General features: G+C 35.4%; 1 long non-coding RNA gene across 1 annotated transcript in view; it reads left to right on the top strand.

Annotated features, from left to right (window-relative positions):
• The first annotated feature begins 3,459 nt into the window (after window positions 1–3,459).
• LOC136009270 (uncharacterized) overlaps window positions 3,460–18,908 on the top strand; it is a 30,499-nt gene continuing 15,050 nt past the window's right edge. The window contains exon 1 of the long non-coding RNA XR_010610452.1: window positions 3,460–3,511. This is a non-coding gene — a long non-coding RNA (uncharacterized LOC136009270). The remainder of the gene's footprint in view (window positions 3,512–18,908) is intronic.

Here is an 18,908-nt window from a genome sequence, read left to right as displayed (position 1 = left end):
AACTACATCCCCCATTCCTTGTCCCTCTGCACTGCTCAGGTGGGAAGAAAGTAGAGAAAATTGGGAGTGAAATGGAGCCCGGAAGTAAGGGAGGGGTGGGGGAAAGGTATTTGTAAGTTTTGTTTTCATTTCTAGTTATCCTACTCTGATTTGATTGGTAGTAAATTAAACTAATTTTCCCCAAGTTGAGGTTGTTTCACTTGTGATGATAATTGCTGAGTCCCTGTCCTTATCTCAACCCAGGAGCCTGTTGTTATATTTTCTGTCCGCTGTCCAGCTGTGGAGGGGAAGTGATAGAGTGACTTTGGCTTACACCTGGATTCCAGCTGGAGTCAGCCTACTACAATGCTGTGTGGTAATGATGGTATTACTACTGTTCTAGTTTCCAGCATGGTAGGGTTATCTGAAACTTTCTGAGTGTTATAGGTTGTATTCAGAAAAATGATTATATATTTTGAAGAGGTGAGAGAAGAGTGAGAATGCATTATTCATGCTGAGTTTCCAATGAGACAAGGGTAGTTGGGGTTCCTGCCAGTCTACATTGGAACCATAGCTCCTAACCTTCACAGAGTTCTGGGCTTCCAGCTTGTTTCTCATTTGCTTCCATATTGCTGTGCCATGGGACTAGGAACCCTGGACTGATGTCTGAGCTGTGAGTTCGGAGTCTGTATATTCAACCTTATTTTTATTTTTAAACTTTTTTTTTTTATTTATTTTGCAGAAAATTTTTGAAACTCATTCCCATTCAAAAACATCACTAAATTCTTTTAGAACTCTAGACTGCTACTTTCCTGGAACAGATACTTTGGTTTCAAGAAGTTTGGCACCTGAAGTCATGAATTTTAAAATTCTTGATATCTCAGACACCCATTCAATAGACAGCCAAGTAAAAATGTGAGAAACTTTATGTCCATTTTAAATGGTGGTGGTGATTAGCGGTGTTGGGTGAGTTGTCAGCATCTGGCATCATTCTCTAGGAGGAATATGATCATGTTGATGGTTTCTTTGTCTTCATCATAGGATCTACTTGGGATCATTTTTATGTTTCCTAACATGCTTTTACACCTTCCTCTTTCTTCCTTGTTTTGCAACTCCATGTGACATCCAAATGCCCTTATGTAAACTATATATAGTTTGTTGGTTCTCCTTGTTACACTTAAGACCAATTTTGCCTAGATCCAGGTCTGCATTTCTATGACTGACTGCTGAACTGACAATAATAAGCAACTCAAAGTTGTTTATTGCTGTGGAGGCTCCACTGCTGACCCTGTGCCTTACCTGTGTCCATGTCTGTACTCCTCCATACCTCGTTGTGAGTATGTTCTCAAAGCCTCTGATATTTTTCCAGGCCCGTATTTCCTTATGCTTTATTATTATTATTATTTTAGAGTAGCAAACATGCCACTCATCATAGACTATCTGTTTGTTACATCTGTCTGTATAAAGCTATGGTTGTATCACACAAGGATAAAAAAAGCAAAACAAATTACCTTAGATATGTGGTGAAATAGAAAAATTACTGTCATGGCTAAACCAAGTAAAACAAAGCTGCAGGAAGGTGAAAAAGGCACCTTGATCTTGAGGCCTTGCAAATTCCATACAAAGCTTATAGACAGCTACTAGGCAATCTCAATACTGTCGTACAGGACTACATGGTTATAATGAGCAGGAAAAAACTTTGCTTTCAGAATTAAACCTGATCAGAGTGAATACGATGCAAAGAAAAAAAATGGTGCCTGTAACCGCAGCTTTAAAAAAAATATCAGTGCCATAAACTATGTATTCAGAAATTTAGCAGTTTTCACAATGAGTAAAACATAACATTTCAGAAGTTGTGAAAGGTGTCAACTACTGTAGAAAATAGAATCCCTTCCCATAAACTGTTACATTTGAGTCTTGTCTACTTTTCTATATCTGTTGAACTAGAAAACTTTTTTGGTTTTGTTGTTTGACTGTTAACTGCTTCGCCTCTCTCTTAAATAAGAATATTTGCTCCTTGTGGTGAGCTTTATATTGTACTCAGTAATGTTAAATAAGGAAAGAGAAAGTGAGAATATGTCGTGATAAACCCATAAGGCGGCAATGCTACATGCATAATTAGGAGAATATGAACCATTTGATAGACCACAAGAAAAATGCTATGACAAAGGACTTCTGCTTATAAAGCACATACATTACAAGAAATTGCATGAAGACTATATTCATTAATAGTTTTATTAACACAGTCCATATACAGGTACTCAGAGGCCTACTGCTATGTTAATACAACTGACAGGTGCAATTCAAAATGCAAAACCAGACTCCTTGAGATACAGCCACTCTGTAAAGCAGCTAAGCAGTTATATTTAACACCAGTTCTAGGCATCAGAGAGCTTGTGTGTATCTGCATGCATTTCTTCTCCTTAAGAGAGTTTACCTAAAGCATAATGGGTCCTTCCCTCATAAGTTGGTGTGTTACTATAATTGTTGTTTTGCTATAACTCCCACACCAAAATGAGTTCAGGCTTGTAGAAGGACAGTTACTTGTTTATTCACAGTTTTCCATATGTTTTCTATGGGACTGATCTTCTGTTTAAAAAACAAAAAAGACTGTTCACCTTGTGTTTGCTCTACTACATTAAAAAAAAAGAGGCAGTCTTCTGGAAGGAGGGATAAAGGGCATGCTCCTTCTCTGAGAACAGCTGTATTTACTTCACTCTGCCCTAATCCTGTATTATGTCTCATGTGAGATTCCTAAAATGAAGAGGGAGATTGCAGCCAACAGGCATCAGAGCAAAAGCCAAACCTTAGAACTGGTAAAAACCCTAAGAATCAAAATGTTTGGGGTTTTGTGGTTTTGGGTTTTGGTTTGGTTTGGTTTTTTGAGTTTTTTTTTTTTTTTTGTGTTTTCTTGTGTTTGGTTGGTTGTTTGGTTTTTTTCTTTTGTTTGTTTTTCTTAGGGACTGTGTTGCAACATGGGAAACAACTAAAATTACAGGAATAGTTCTGCCTCTGCTGCAAATGAACCTTTTAAGTGGAGTTGCTGTGATAAAAGCTTTGAAACAGACTTATACTCTGCCCACCGCATCCTCACAGTTTTTTTATTTATGTTGTAAACATAATTAACACACAATGTGTTCTGTTTACATAATTAACACACTATAAAAACCACAAGAGATTGGAAACTTCTGCTGTCTTTGGTACACTGTCCTGGGTTTACCAGGAGCCGTTTTGCTCCTTCTTAGTAACTGGTGCAAGCTCTGTGTTTTGACTTCCAGCCTGGGCAGAGAGCTGATAATACCGATTGTTTTTAATTGTTGCTAAGTAATGTTTATTCTGGCCAAGGACTCTGTGAGTCTCATGCTCTGCTGGGGACGAGGGAGGCCGGGAGGAAGCAGAGACAGGACACCTGACCCAAACTAGCCAAAGAGGTATTCCATACCATAGCACGTCATGCCCGGAGGGGGAACTGGAAGTTACCCGGAAGGGGCAGGCTCTCGCTCTTCGGGGGGGTCGAACTCGTTCGGCGGTGGTATCATATTCTCTTGTTATTTTCTCTTATCAATATTATCATTGGCGGTAGCAGCAGTGATTTGTGTTATACCTTAGTTACTGGGCTGTTCTTATCTCAACCCGTGGGAGTTACATTCTCCTGATTTTCCTCCCCATCCCTCCGGGAGTGGGGAGGGTCGGGGGGGTGAGTGGACAACCTGTGTGGATTGGTTTAAACTACGACATACACTCACTTAAAGCCAAAGCAGTTCCTCTTCAAAGATTTCAGCTGTCTGGAACTATTAATTCAAAAGAGAGAAAAAAAAAAAAAAAAAGAAGCCATAAAATATTATTTATTGTGGAAAATATCAAGAAGAAATCTTTTCATCTTCTATATTCTGTCTTAATGGGTCCAATATATAGATGTGTTTTGCTGTCACCTGTCATTCAGTTTTTACATTTCATCTTATTTGATGCTGATTCTGATGCTGATTCTTTCAGTATTACCTTGTTATTTTGTTTTTCTTGCCTATTGTATTTTATTTGTTTTCCCTTCTCCCTGGTTTTAGTGTAATTTTTATTGCAGTCTAGTTAGTTTTTGTTTATGATAATCTGTTCTGGCTTTTCATAACTGGATTGTAAATCAACTCTTTGTTTTCTAACTTTTTATTTTTAGTTTCAATTATGTCTTGCTTTTTTTTCAGATGAACATGTATACTTTCATCATTACCAATTAATTTGTTAATATCATGACTATTTAAGTTGGTCAGATGTTTTCATGGAATCAGCTTCTTTTCAGTTACAGATAGATAGCCATGCAAAATTGTACTCACATAGACTGAAAATTTACTTGATAAATGTTCCATGTTGTTTGTGGTATGAATGTGTGTTACTGTTACTAGTAACTGTGTGGACAGGAAGCACATTTGATGTGTTTCCACAAATACAGTTCTGTCATCCGTACCATTACAGCTAGTAATACAATATAATTGGCCTGCAACTAATTAATTAAGAAGATTTCTCTGAAGCAAGGTTTTGGCAGATGAGAAATCATATGTTGTTTTCAGTATTCTTATTTGTCTACTGATACTGGAAACATTTGTCTAAATCACGAAACTTTGAACCACTACAGTCCACTTATGCTGAACAGAGGCAAGTTAAGACTTTAGAGGCTACCATTCTGCTAACTTCATTTTGTGCAAGCCTCCATAACTTACATGTGCAGATCTCTGACACTTGCCACTGTTGCAAAAATGACTGAGAATTATTCTTTTAAAACCTGCAAGGGAAGAGCAAGACTTGCCCAACAACTTCGATTGTTTGTAAAGTAGCTGAAAAGAAAAGCTACGAGACTTGCATATATAGAGCTATATATATGTACATATATAGATATACCTATGTATATATATATACACATGTATATGTATATGCAAGTATAGAACTACTTGTATCCTCCTCACTGAAAGTAGCTTCAGTTACATATAGCAATATGCATATAGAATGAAAGAACAGATTCAAGTTTGTGGTAGAAAGGTGAATCAGAATAGAAAACCACTGCAGATTTTTTTTTTATTATTTTTTTATTTTTAATTGAAATTCCCGAGTTACGGTACCATGTAAATATCATTAGGAAACCCAAGCCTTAACAGAAGAAATGAATATAAAAGATTTGAGAAATCTACCCTTTTCTTCTTTCTAGCTTACATGAATACTGTATAACACCTTTGACTGTGACTCATAAGAAGTACTAGTTTATTTTTTTTAACCATTAACCTTAAAATGTTCAAAGTTAGTGTCCTTAAGGGACTTAATGAGTGGAAACTCTGCAAAAGTGTTAGTTTGTGAACAAAATATGGAAAGAACCATGAGGGACCTAAATGCAATTGAATGGCATGACCTGCAAAGCTATGGAAGTATTTGTTCTAGCATGGCATTTGCTGAGATACATTTGATTACTTTACTAGATTTAGGGCTGTAAATTATAGTGACCAATATGCATATTTTTTAAAACAAGCCTGTTGGATTGTGCATCTTTATTTATGTCTTGTGTACATATCTATGAACACATGTGAACTCCTGTATATTCGTTAAAAAGACATATTAAAATGAAATTAAGGCAGAGGGCATATATAAACTAAGAATAAAAATCAGTTATAGAGAATATGTGATTAATGCCAAGAGCAGGCTGGAGAAGGATTCATTTAATGTAGCTTGACCAAATTGAGGTACATAAGTGCACAGATAATCAATCTCAGATTTTTGTACTGAGCTGGGCAGTCTGAGCATTGGAACAAGCATGTTTTATTGTTTTAAGCCCAGTCATAGGTTAGTTTGTCCATCTCCCCCCTTTTTCCTTACCATTATCTTAACCTCATGCCATTCTTCATATATTTGAAAACCTAAGTGGGTATACAGGTTAAAATGATTGAGTGGAAGTATAAACTTCAATTTGTACATGCCATTTTCAATTGGGAAAACAGAAAAAGAATTTAATAGTTATCTGTCATACTCCACATTTACCAGATTCTCACAGCAACAGTTTCCTGCAATCAATAAATTAAAAACAATTACTGGAAGTATTACTCATTGAATGACTTAAATGCTGCATAAAATCCTATCAAACAGATTTACAAAAATCACTAATTCTAATTAAAAGTATCACTTATACCCAAACTATAAAAGTACCTGTTGAACTCCTACATGATCAGTATCTCTTTAGATATCTTCCTAATGTACTTTATACAACATCACACTTTTTTGTTTGTTTTACAGTACCACCAGTTGAACTCACACAATTGTTAAGGGGAAGCTGGACAGTTTGGCCCTAATAATGAATAGAGGGAGGGAAAGAAGGAAAGATGGATGGAAAAATATTAGTTCTGACAATTGAGAGGACAGTTTCTGGGATCCAGGTTGGGTGCAGATTTAAGAGATTTCTGGAAGGAAATGTCTGTAAGGAATTCTGATACCGAGATAGGCCATGTTTTGGGGTTTTTTTTGCCTCTTCCTACTTTGAGGAGTAGAGTTATCTTGCTATTTATCAGAAAATTACTTGGTTATGTGTTTTTCTCCACCAGTTTTTTTTTTTTTTTTCTCCTGCTGTTCTATTACTAATAATACTGTTAGTTTTGTGCTGACCAATAATTTAACTTGCTATTAACTGTGAACATACCCTTGGAATAGGACTGTAGTATCTCTTCTGGGACACAGTAAACAGGGCATGATCTCATGAGAATTTACAGCATGATTAGTTCTTGGGATTACGGATTTCCCTGAACTTGTTCATGATTATTCCTTTATATTGAGAAAACCAAAAAGTAATTATTTTCCCAGAAAACAAGGGAATTTAAATTCTGTAGCTTGTGCTGATTAACTGTTGGTGATAACTTTCCCCACTTTCTTGTAGGATTTAGAAAACCTAAGATGGTGAGTGTCATGGTTTAAACAAAGTCAGCCATAAATCACACAGTCACTCTCTCACTTCCCCCACTTCTTGCCCTCCCCATACACCCGGAGGGACGGAGAGGAGAATCAAAAAGAATGCAACTCCCACGGGTTGAGATAAGAACAGTCCAGTAACTAAGGTATAACACAAATCACTACTGCTACCACCAATAATAATAATGATAAAGGAAATAACAAGGGAAGAGAATACAACACCTCACCACTAGCTGACCAATAACTCGTCCACCCCACCCGACCAAGCACCGACCGATACCTCCTCCAACCCTGCAGTGCGTTCGCCCTTCCCGGTAACCCTCCGTTACCTCCTGGGCATGACATGCTGTGGTATGGAATACCTCTTTGGCTAGTTTGGGTCAGATGTCCTGTCTCTGCTTCCTCCCGGCCTCCCCTCCTCCCTGGCAGAGCATGAGGCTCAGAAAGTCCTTGGTCAGACTAAAACATTTGTGTTACCAGCTCTGTTCCCAGGCTGAAAGTCAAAACACAGTGCTGCACCAGCTACTAAGAAGGAGAAAAATGACTGCTATTGCTAAACCCAGGACAGTAAGATTCAGCCTCTGGGAAAATATTCTTGAATTATGATGTGATGGATAAAAAATACAGCTTCTGTTGCAGTATACATAATACCATTTCAGTCAAAATCTTAATAAAATATGAAAACTCATGAAAGTAATTGCATCAAAGTTATGCTACAAAATCAGGCATGTTTGTTTTAGGTAGCAAGACTATTAACAGGGTTGCCATCTGGCTGGAATCAAAGCTTGGAGTGCAACTTTCTCCTCTTCCTAGTTATTATATAATCATGTATCTTGGAATATTATTACCTTTAGCTAAGGGATTTAGAAATTTAAAATTAAAAAGAAAGGAGAGAAGGTAAAAGGAAAAGAGGTGAAAGTTACTGAGTTTCGACTATGTTCATTATAGTCCTTGCACCTGTTGAACCATTTCCAGTGGAGTATACTTCCCAGTATTTTAGTTCCCTGAATTACATTATTTCTTCTAAGAAAAAATTAAAAGATAGATCAAGTAGGCTTACAGAGTCCCATAAAAACAGGAGTTTCTAGCCTTGACAAATATAGTGGATGGAAGACTTACTTTTTTTCCTGAAAAAGGTTGCAGTGTATGATAGTATAAGTCAATAGAACTCCAAAAGATTAATCTATAATATTATATACCCTTGTTCAAACCAGGACTGAGAATAATGTTTTACAAGAGCTTTTGATAGCCTGTTTCCTTCTTGTTTACTTACTCATTGCTTATTACAAAACTGTTAGTTACTGTGCAAGTTCAAAGTCATGGGTATGTATCAGACATGGTTTTGGAACATTTACTGCAAGAGATATAAAATATCCAAAGATGCTTACTTTACATGGCAATAAGAGAGACCATCCTTAGATATGCTATTAAAATCTCTGAGGGGAAAAGAAAGATATATTACTCTTATTTTTCTCAGTTCCTTATTTATGATTTTTGTTTGTTTGTTTGTTTTCATAAGTTCTTTCAGCTTCATTTGCTCTATCATTCATCTTCCAACACTGCTGGTGGCAGGGAGGATATAAAATGAGTGAGTTTTAAGGGAAACATGTCATAGAGATGTATAGCAATAGAGCTCAAAAGATACTAGTTTAAGAATCCCAGTTTAAAGCTTACTTTTTCTCCTCTAGGCAATTCTGTGAGATCAATTATGTACTTTATTGATAGCAATAGATTTCCTTCTGATGGAAAAATAGGAACAAACACCTATGTAGGTCCACAACACAATTTAAAAAATAGTAAGCAACTAAATATCTAAGGAAAATTTGCACAAATATTTTACTTCAATGCTATAAAATGGCATAGGAAAACTGCAAGAAAAACAGTGGTGTAGAATACATTAAAATAAGTAAGGTGCCACAGAAGTACCTTTATGTTTTGTTTGTTTTTTTTTTTAATTTAAACACAATGTGAAACTGTTATGGAAAGATTCTGAGGTGATGAGAACCATATGGTCCTATTTTGTTATATAACGATTTGCATAAAATCTATTAAGTTTGTTGTATTGCACGCTTCAGGAATTTAATCACCCAGAATTATGTATGATATACAGCGCATGGCAATGAATTGTAATAGACTGGTACTTCTAACTAAATATAGAAAAGAATGTGTGATTTTTAGGAAAATAAAGCTATTGCAGCCTATTTTCTGTTGTTTTTATTTAGTAATTAATGTGTTTGAATTCCTGTGAGATCACGTGTTCTATAATTCTGTATACGTGACACAAGGGACATAGAATGATGCTAGATTTACTTTGTATTTTAATATTACTATATTTTTTACATATCTATGTTTCTTGAATGTTTACTAAGCTAATTTGGATTAATTTCTCAGTTATGCTTTGCAGATACACAGACTAATTCTAGTCTCATTTATACCCGTGTAAGCAATACCCAGCTCCTGTGAAATTAACAGCTTTGTAACTGGTATAGAAAACATGAGAGTAAAAAGTGCATTGTTATGGTATGATAAATTATTCAATTTTAATGGTATAACAATGTCTAATGCAAAGCTTTCTGTCTTCTGTGCCATAGAATTGAAGGGTACTGTAGAAAAAAATATTTCTGAATGAATTTTAGATATTTCCACTTGTAAGATTCCTATTGACACTATCAAACAAAACCACCTCTATACAGAAGTGGATAGCTAGTTCCTCCACCAGTCATTGAAGCAGCTATGATCCCCATGTCAAACAACAGGGTCAACCAAGGCTACTTCTGAACTTCATTGGGTGCCTTAAACCACTTTGAGTAACAAAGACCAGTGGTTAAATTCCAACCCTTTAGATCAACATTTAAAATCAAAGAATGAGAATGAAGATAAGAAAAGTCAGAAAAAAAAAAGTTTGAAACATGGTGTGATTTTTTGTTTGGTTGGGTTTTGGTGTGGTTTTTTTTTTTTTTTTTTTTGCTTTCGTTTTGTTGTTATTGGGTTTGATTTTTTTTCAATTTTGAGATGTCCAATCAAAAAAAAAAAGCTGATATCATTTTGCTTTCCAAAGGTAGATTTAAATTGATTGCAATTAACACCCACTGGCTATCTTCCCTTATCTCCAGTCCTCTTTTTGCAGCCCATTAACTACCTGCTGTAGCACAGTTCAAACTCTGGGTCATGTATTAATTTGTATCAGCTGAATGGTGTCTCCCAAGCTGACTGGTGATGTATTTGGTTGGAAAGTTTCCATCCTGAGGGGAGGCCTGCAGGTTAGTTTTACACCTTTTGTGCTACTATACAGCAGCATAAGAGAAACTGTCTGGGGCGAAGAATGTCTCCCAGAATAATAATAGCAATATCTTAACTAATTTGGTATAATAAAGTTTTCTAAGTTAAACTCAACTATTCTATCAGCAAATCTAAATATAATTGGTGCCTCCTTTGTGGAAGTAAGCAGTGATACTCTACCTAAAGAGACTTAGTTTGGTCTGAAGCTGCTTGATACCTGTGGGGCAGTACGTGTAGGCTGAATGTGGTCATATTAGTCTTCAATAAGATATGAAGCCAGCCCATCAACATATCCTAGTCTCAACCAATACCTTGAGAGCCAATAGTACGTATATACCTAAACAGAGAAATATTCCTGGCACATACTAGTATTTTATATTTGTTATTGTTTTTTCTCAACAAATTCAATGTGTTAAAGAATATGAAAGGAAACTATTGGTATACTTTACTGATGATTATCAAGGATATATATAACTTACAATATTATTACTGAATTTGGAGGATTGAATCTCATAGGATACTGAGTTTTAAGGTTTGAAAAATTATTAGTGTAATTTTAGGCTAAGATAAACAAGTGTGATGGTATATTCTGCAAAAGGTTCAAGTTTTATTAAAGAAGTATCAGTCAGTAGAGAAAGGGATTTCAGCATTGTCATTTCCTCATCTTTTGGGCATGTATACTGATTCTTTTTACTGGCTGATTTGCAACATCTTGTCCTGAGAAAATGTATGTTTTCCTCTCAATCCCTTGTTTCAATTTCTTTTGTTTGTTTGTTTGGCTGGCTGGTTTGTTGTTGATTTTGGTTTGATTTTTTAAAATTTTTATTTTCTGTCCCCTGTGTTGTAATGTCTAGTTTCTCTTGCATCTTATATTTTGGCTAAAAACCAAGGTTGACACTGGGCAGAAATAAGAAATTTTTGTTCTTATTTTTCACCATTAAGAGAACTTTTGTCTTCTTCAGAACTCTGAAATTAGAAAACGTAAGGGGAAAAAAACAACCCACAACCAAAAAAACCCACCAAAAAAAAAAAAAAGCTGTTCTTTTATTTTTGAATTACAGAGAGATTCTCCAACTTTTCTCTGCACCAGCTGTATTAAGCAGCTTTTCATAATCAGAAGAGCTGCAATCTTTTTTCTGTTTCCTTTTTCTTTTTTAGTTTCTGTCGTGTCTAAACAAGATTATTAAAGCACGACTTACAATTCTCAAATGATTCTGTCCACCTCTGCAGGAAAAAAAAAAAATATAGATTTTAAATCAAAGCTTTATTTTGAACAGTGTTAGAATGCCATGTTCCAGCTACGACCTTAGTAATGCAAAGTGTGACGGAGTTTTACTCTGTATTTTTCTAATTTTTCCCTGTAATATTGTTATTTCAGAAGCTTCTCTTTAATATTGATTTCTCCTTTGAAGATAGTATTTTCTTTCTGTTTTCACTGAAATTCATTTTGATTCTGTACAGTATTTCTAAAACCCTGTAGAAATGAATTTGATACTGTATCATTGTTGCCTAATGTGTTTGACTCCAGCCTCCTATCATCTTCAGAAATGTTCTGTTTCAGCATTTTAATGTAATCTTGAAGTTTAGAGCTATGTTTATACTTTGCATATTTCCATCTACTATATTTCTGTATTTTATGTGAATGTCACAAACAACTTTCTCAAAGCCTTACACAGTTCAAGGTACATCCTTGGATTCATATTATTCACAACATCTTCTGTCTAATTCAAGGTTTATTTCATTACAGCGGAGTGACATCTTCCATTGCTGGTGACTTCAAATGGTTATTTTTTTTTACAAAAGATTCAGTGGTGTGTAATATGCCTTTGGAAACATTGGCAGCAATCTGTCAATGAGAATATATCATGAAGTAGCTCTGCTATTTTTGCCTGAAAATTTTAATTTATTTTTTTTACACAAACATATGTTGTTTTGCTAAACTAAAAGATTGTGCCCTTTCTGAAAAAAAAAAAAAAAAAAAATTGCAAACCAGAAAATGAATACCTATGAAATGAAGAAATCCAAAATCCAAATGTCAGAACACCGCAAGCTAGTAATGAAGAACAGAGTAGACAGCAGCTGTTGACGTGGTAGTCTTGGTCAGTTTGACTCTCTCGACTCCGTTCAGTTCTCAGGCGTATATCCCCTTCTGACCAAAAGCTACAAAATATGTTCATATGTTAAATACAGTAGTATTTTCTTTCTTGTGTTGTGTTTCATCAAAACTATAATTCATAGTGTGTAGAATAAAAGATGGATAAAGCACCTTTCATTGCTTTATTACGTATTCTAACTTCTGTGTAATGCTCACAAGTTTTTCTTTGACTGAAAAGTTATCCAAAGTATGTGGACTCTGGTGAATTGAATAGTTTTTCTGATCAATGTGGTAAGTATTACATGATTTTTTATTTTTTTATTTTCCATACAATTTGAACTACAGAGCAATTGTAGATAAAAATGTGACCTTCTCATTGCATGTCTAATGTCAGTAACTTAATGTCTTACAGCCAATTAGCAGACTCAGACATAAGTTAGCATAATAATACAAACAGCAGATAAAACGTACACCAGACTCTTCGTGTTGATGCGATTTGGAACTAACTCCATGACAGTTTGTTAAGTTGCTCAGGTGTACCCCAGTTTAGTTTAAGATTTTAATACCATTTTCTCCCTGTGATGATGACAGAATTTGCTATAATCAGAATGAAAACCAAACCAAAACAACAACAACAAAAGAAAACAAAAAATATATGATAAATGGACACTTTATCCAAAACAGCTGATCTCTTGAGCCTATGATTGTGAACTTAATTTTGGTCATTGATTGACAGAAGGACTGGAAGAAGCAGTTTATAGACAAGCCATTTGATTTTGTTGTGTCCATGACAGCAAATACATCTAAGGCTTGGAAATGGGTATGAAAAAGCAATGCTGAACCCAAATAATGTGTTTATAATCCAGCCAGATTATACAACATCAGTTTAGCCTCTTAGAAAAAAATATATTTAGCAGTAGTGTGTGATGGAAAGCTTGAAAATGTTAGCAGACAAGCACAAAACTGAGACAGAGCAACTACCGTCTAAAATAAGTATTTGTATGTCTGCATACAAATACAAAAACATGCATAGTAAAATATACTGAATTTAACTATATTTTAAATATCTGCTTACTTATGTACAGTTCAAAAGTTTTGCTATAGGAAAATTCTTCAGAGCAAAAATAAGGAGTATCGCATTATTTTAGGAAGTTAATATCACTTATAAACTGATGAATCATGAATTACCTTATGTAGAGAACAAAGCATGTAGTTTATAGTCTGAAAATTTCAGTGGATGTTGATGCTTACATTTCATCTCGGATGCTGCAAGTTGGCTTAATTGGATTCCTGCTCATGTCCTTTTCTCTGTCTTTGCTGCCTGTTACACAGATTTTTATATGCCCTTCCAATCACAGTACTATCCAGCTGCCAAAGGTTTTATTACATAAAATATTTCTCTATCCAGCTGCCAAAGGTTTTATTACATAAAATATTTCTCTGGCAGTTTATTTGTGTTGGTCTGTGCTCCAGAGTATGAATAACTGATAAGGATGCATTCCAAAACAGCTAATTTAGTCCCACCCAAGTAGAAAATTAGTTAATATATAAAGAATATTACTTGTAACCTTATCTATTTACTTTCTCATATGTTCTTACTAACTGAATTATATATATATATATATTGCAGAACTGTTTATACATTCTTCTCCTCACACAGCTTTTTCGTGAAATAAAATTTTTCTTAATTTGTGTGAAAATAAATATTCTCATTTCATATGAAATTTGGTAATTTTGCAAACATATTTCTGTGTATGTGTGTATATATGTATTTAAAATTGCTAATTTTTAGAAATAGGTACCAAATAACTTTCTTTTATAAAAAGCCTGTGGGATGATGTACAATTTGTTTTTGAAACGAATGATTTTAGCTTGTTTCAGCATGTGAAGACTCTTAATTTGAAGTGATATCCAAGAGCAGGGACTGTCTGTAATCGAGAGCACAAATAATATTTAATAAATCATAATACTAAAAGTTCTGTAGCATAACTCTCCTTTATTCATAACAAATACGTGTTCTCAATGCAGTAACGTGAATTCCCCATGCTGTTACGGAATCCTGTCAGCCAGAGCTGTAAGGTGCATTACTCTGGACCTTTTCGCTTAAGTCATCACCCAGAGCACATCAACCGTCTGAACCTTAAAAAAATGCTAATTTGCCCAGAAGCTAGAATCACACAATTTTTAATTTTTAAAGATCAGAGTAGCTGAAGTAGAAAGGCTTGTGGAAAAATTCCCCTCCTCACTGTGTCCTTGAAGGGTGGATGCTTTACTTTAGTTTCATTTTTCATGTCCAACAATTTTCAGCAGCTTTACTGTTAAGAAACTCCAGTGTCCTGTCTAGGTTTTGTGGGAAAATGATTCCCTTTAGTTGTCCTTGAAGAGTGGCCTGCTGTTGGCTTGTACTACAGTCTTCTTGCTACTGAGGCATTCAGTTTTTTAGTCTGTCTCACTCTAGAAAGTTTCTCTAGCCTGACTTTCTTCTGTTAGAAGAATGTTTTTATAATTACAGTAAGAAATACCTGAATGGAAATGCAAAAATTAAAACTGGCCTATATTTCATGTTTGTAATTAATTCAGAATCACCTTTTTTTACCCTTTTCCCTTTTGAAATCCTTAGTGAGATAGTGGCTGCCTGTTCAGTCCTCCCCATGTTGTTGCCAAGGTTATTAACTGAATGATAAATAAGATAGAAGTAGAATTAAGTAGTCTATGTGGTGACAATTATGTTTGAGTCCACATTTCGGGAAGTTGAAAGCTATGATGCTGTGATTGAAATTCAACTATCTACAAAGGTACACTGCTGCTCTTGATCATAATGAATTTTTAAGCAACATTTTCCCCTTCAGTTAACATTTATTAGCATTCCTTGTCTATTATTATTTAATTCTGTTTGTAAGCATGCTTACATCTATGAACTTCAGGCCAGAATTACTGTGGCAAATTATCAGAAAAACCTAGTGTATTCGCTGTAGAAATTCTGATGTAAGGAAGCTTTTTTGAAATTAAACTTTTTTTGAAATTACATACACTTTAAACGGAAGAGCATTACCATACTAGAATGTGAAATAAGTAATTTCTAATTTATGGTGTTCAAGTTTTTTCATAAGATCAGTATAACATATGTAGAATCATCTTGCTAATTTAAAAACAAGCTCAGCAGATCACTAAAAAGATTTTTAAAAACACGAGTACATGCCAAGTACTTAGTAAAAACTGCAGTTGTACAAAAGGAAAAATTTGCATTTGTGTCAACTACAATGATAAGTAGCTTGGAAGAAAAGAACTCTAACCTACAATCATTCAACAAAGGGTCAGCCATCACACCAAAGAAGGTTCTGACTGAGGCGACAATCGTTTGGTTATCTGGTTGCGGTCTCCCATGTTGTACTGAAAAACCTTTGGCCTTGACAGACTGGCATAGGCCATCACTGTTATATGTCAGATTCTTCTTGGGGGTTTACAATTTCTCAACATTATCTGGAAATCCTAGGCAAGCTGGAGACCCACACTGCTGTGCATTGCCAAAGCAGGGACTGAAGACTCCATGGGGCTGACCTGAGATCCTAGGCCATAGGTAGGGTGGGAGCCACTTCAAGGGGCTGTAAGAGGGTCTTGAGCTTTGGGCAGCGTGGGGAAGACCCAGGGACTCCGCATGCACATTGAGGATGAAGGAGTGTTCCCTTAGGGCTTGGGTGTATAAATTGCTAAGTCCCAGTTTTAGAGCCCTTGTCACTGGTGGTAGAATAGACTGAAAACGGGATCAGGAAATGAAACAGAAACATGAAAGCTCTTGAGATCTGGCAGTCCATTATTCCTCTGTTTCCTTCCTTCTTGATCATCCTGTCTGATATTCATGACCTTCTAACAAGCTTTTCTGAAACTGGATTTTCGAGTGTCTGCCAATTCTCCATATGGAAGAATGACTCCATTAAAAACCAATTAGCAATTGATTGCAATGGAGTCAACAGAGTTGTTAGTGTTTAAAAATTATTTGAAGAAGGAAGGTTTTCTCTCCTTTGGCATAATGAACTTTAATTTCCCATTTTGTGCTCCACATATGGAGCTCTACAAAGAACAAGAAGCTGGAAAGTGCTCATACTCTCCAATGGCTGTCATAGATTGCCCAGGCTAGCAGCCATGCAAAAATATGTTCAAAACTAATAGTTTCTTGATCCTAAATACGTGTTCTGATATCTCCATTAAGTGTATGATTTTGTAAAAACTAAACCCATGATAATAACATAATCCTACCATGCAGTTCTGTTTTGTAATGGAGATGTACCTTATACTTTGTTTCATATACAAACGTAAAGCAAACTGGAATATAGTGTAAATAAACTGTAGGCTTTGTTGTTGGTGGTTTTTTTTTCTTTTTTTTTTTTTAATAGAAAAGCCTCTGTTGTAGATAGTAGTGTTCTGCAAGTGTTTTTACTTCTGTCTAAAGAATCTGTGAAGCTCAGGCTAATTTCTTTGCATACCTATGACATTAGTTCTTCAAGGTCTAAAGAGACCATGAAGCTGCACATTGGTTGCATGTTAACATGCACTAAAGAACACTGAAAAGGCAAACAAAGAAAAATGTAGACGTATATGGTAAGAGGCCCTTTATCTGTCCATCACAAACTACTTCACTGGAAACCTCTGAGCTGAAAGCCTGTGGTGACTATGAATTTGGGAAATCTGAACTGTTAGCTGGCTAAAAGGTGAAACATCTCAATCTGCTGGAAGGAACAAAAAGCTTTGTGCTAGACCATTAGTTCAGGAGACACTTCTAAACCAGGTTATTACTTTCTGATTTAAATACTACACATGCAGCACTATTAATTATTTGGAAACTGTTACATAATTAGAGAACTGATTATCTTTTGTAATCTCCTGTCCTGGGTTCAGCAGTAGCAGTCATTTTTCTCCTTCTTAGTGCCTGGTGCAGTGCTCTTTTTTTGACTTCCAGACTGGAAACAACACTGATAACGCTGATGTTTTTAGTTGTTGTTAAGTAATGTTAACTCTGACCAAGGACTTTCTGAGTCTCATGTTCTGCCAAGGAGGAGGGGAAGCCGGGAGGAAGCAGAGACAGGACACCTGACCCAAACTAGCCAAACAGGTATTACATACCGCAGCACGTCATGCCCAGTATATAAACTGGGGGCAGTTACCGGGAAGGGCTAGATCGTGCTCCGTCAGGCTGGGTGTCGGTCGGCAGGTGGTGAGCGGTTGTATGCTCTTCCCTTGTTATTGCCCTTATCTTTATTATTATTGGCGGTAGCAGTAGTGATTTGTATTATACCTCAGTTACTGGACTGTTATCTCAAGCCGTGGCAGTTACACTCTTTCAATTTTCCTTCCCATCCGTTCGGGAGAGGGGAGGAAGAAGAGGGGGAGTGAGCTAACAGCAGCATGGTTTCTGAGTGGCAGGCTGGGCTTAAACCATGGGATCTCCACATTTTGCTTTTCATTCCAAGTAAAAAAAATAATTTATTACACATGAAATTCATAGCCTCATATATTTGTTTATACTTGCACACTTGCAGGAACTTAAGTATATTTGTCTGTGAGAAATATTCACCCCCCAAAAAATTCACGAACTGTGAACAGAAAAATGTATGCTAGGCAATGTATTTATTGTTTGATTCAAAACTGGGCATCAATTCCATTCCCATTTTGGAACTAGAATTAATTTGCCAAATTCCCATTCAGATAAATTAGTTCTGCATAGGATATGATAAGATATCACTTAGATTAATGTGTCTCCAACACATTACCCATAATGATGGTCAAATTAATTCATTAAAACTTCGGCTACCATTAGAAATAATGTCCTCAAGAAACGTTGATCAAGTAGATTCTTCATATATTCTATGTAGCATTGAATGTAAATTACAGGAAATAACTCTATATGAACTTCAAAACAGTAATTCGTTCACATTATTGCTTAACTGAATGTAACTTAATGTTATTATATAGTCAATGTTATATTTTGTTACATAGAGGTGACTGCATCTAATATAGGATATGTGTAGGACATACCAAATGCATAGTGTAGTGAAACAGATTGCAATATCTTTTAATATTAATACTTTTTAGATTCTGGATTAAAACATTTGACCCTCCAGGGAACAAGCAGAAATAGAGTTCAAAAATGAGCTGAAGCACAGATCAATAAACTAATTCACACTGGCATCAAAAATCAAGATATAATGTACTGCAGTTTGCAGTCTTACAAGAAATATTGGGTACATAAAATATAACATTTCTGGATCTGGCAGATAGCCTGGTGTGGCAGTTACTATGTTTTTATTAACAACTTAAACAAATCAATAGAATTTTTTTTTTTTAGAGTTTAATTAGAAGCTTTCTTTGCACTTATTCATTACACCTGTAAAAATGTTGTTTGAGGAAAACCAAATAGATATCTTTTAATGTTCAAAATTCTGTGTTAGATTTGCTTGTGTAATAACATACTTCCTTTTCACATTTGTCATAATTATATTTTAGCTAAGAATGAAGACTTTGATAACTGCCTACCTCTAAGAAGTGGCAACAAAGCCATTGATTACATCTTTGATTTGGATAAAAGAAGTATTGATACTTGACAAGAAAAGCCCTGTTCTTTCATGATGGC

The sequence above is a fragment of the Lathamus discolor genome, chromosome 2 (assembly GCF_037157495.1).
Source record: "Lathamus discolor isolate bLatDis1 chromosome 2, bLatDis1.hap1, whole genome shotgun sequence".
NCBI classification, from domain to species: Eukaryota; Metazoa; Chordata; class Aves; order Psittaciformes; family Psittacidae; genus Lathamus; species Lathamus discolor.
This window is presented reverse-complemented; position numbering and strand designations above follow the sequence as displayed.